The following is a 1,978-nucleotide window of genomic DNA, read 5'->3' on the forward strand; positions in this document are numbered from 1 at the left end:
GTTTCTTGTTTAAGTTGATGTTTCTAAACTAAAGAAGTTCACAATTCACAAATGCTTTACAGATAAGTTATAAGCCATTAATAAGACCAACTTTTGGGTCGCCAGGTTGTGAAAACTCCCCATGACTGATTGGAGCACTTACTGCATACTGTAAAAAGTCATAGTATAGTATGTTGAAAAATGTAGTTCAAAAAAGTCATAGTTTAGCATTTTGAAATATTTCTTGTAAAAAAGTAATTTTATAGTATGTCGAAAAATGTTGTGAAAAAAGGTCATAGTATAATTTGTTGAAACATTTCCTGAAATAAAGTCATAGTATAGTATCTCGAAAAATATCATGAAAAAAGTCATAGTTTATTATGTCGAAAAATTTCATGAAAAAAAGTCATAGTATAATATGTCAAAAAATGTTATGAAAAAAGTCATATTACAGTATTTCGAAAAATGTCCTGTAAAAAAAGTCACAGTATAGTATCTCGAAAAATTTCCTGAAAAAAAATGTTTGTATGGTATGTTGAATTATTTCATGAAAAAGTCATAGTATTGTATGTCGAAAAATTTCATGAAAAAAAGTCATACTATAGTATCTCGAAAGATTTAGTGAAAAAAAAGTCCTAGTAACGTATGTTGAAAAATGTAGTGAAAAAAAGTCATACACTAGTATGTCAAAAACAATTCCTGAAAAAAAGTCATAGTATAGCAGTATGTATAGGCTGCAAAGGATCTGGACTCATATCAATTTCTTAACAACTTATTCAGCATTTATTAATGTATTGCAAACATTTAGAACTGGATTATTACAATATAGATAAATATGGGCCAAAGGGATTTTTTCACAAACTGGCAACCACAAGTTTGTTCTTATCAATGGCTGGCAAGTTATCCATAAAGCATTAATAAGTGACTTGTTAACCATTAATAAAGCCATTAGTTGGAGATTATGAGTGTGAACAAGTATAAAAAACAACCATAGGAATGTCTCTGAATGACCCCTGTGCACATTTTCCAGTGGGCTTTAGATGCATCAGTATGCTTCAAACAAAGTGCTTGGCAGATCAACAAAACTATGCGACCTGCCATTGGAAATGGGTCGATCCATTTGACAGCTTTTGGACCTTTCCGCGACCAACAATCCGACAATTACAGTATGTCCCTAACCACATTTTACTCAAAAGCTTCTCCTAACCTCAATGCCTTAATGCCTCAAGTGTCATCTACAAAATTCCTGGGAATTATTGTTGATGAGCGCTTAAGTTGGAGAGAACAGATTGACTGGATTAGTAGAAAAATAAATAAATCTATTGGTATAATAAGAATGGTTAGTCCTCTTGTCACCACAAACTGTCTCCTTACTCTTTATTATAGTCTAATTGATCCCTATCTTTCATATTGTAATATAGTTTGGGCGAGTACTTTTCCTACAAACCTTCATAAAATTTGAGTTCTCCAAAAATGTTTTGTGAGGATTGCCACCTGATCAGAGTCACACATCTCCTCTGCTCCTCTATTTTAGAAACTCCAGATTCTTACAATTTATGATATCAATATTTCTCAAATATGTGTTTTTATTTATAAGATACTTTCTGGTGGGAATATTCCTGAGCAGTTCAAGACCTATTTTAAAACAAATTCTCAGGTCCATTCTTACTCAACCCGTCAATCTCTAGATCTTCATCCTCCTGAATGTCTCACTAGTAGAGGTCAGTTATTGATAAGATTTAGGGGAACCAAATTATGGAGTAGCCTTTCACATCTATCAAAAAACTGTTCATCTGTCAAATGTTTCAAAAGTTGCTTGAAGGGTCATTTAATTTCTGTTTTGTAATTGCTTTTCTCCATGTTGTCCATGTATCTGTTTTATCTTTTTTATTTTTTCCCCACTCACAATGTTGTTTGGTTACGATTGCCCAGAAGTCTTTATAGATATTTAAATCAATATCCTCCTCACAAACACTAACCATACACTACCACGCAACAC

The sequence above is a fragment of the Sebastes umbrosus genome, chromosome 16 (genome assembly GCF_015220745.1).
Source record: "Sebastes umbrosus isolate fSebUmb1 chromosome 16, fSebUmb1.pri, whole genome shotgun sequence".
In the NCBI taxonomy this organism is placed as follows: Eukaryota; Metazoa; Chordata; class Actinopteri; order Perciformes; family Sebastidae; genus Sebastes; species Sebastes umbrosus.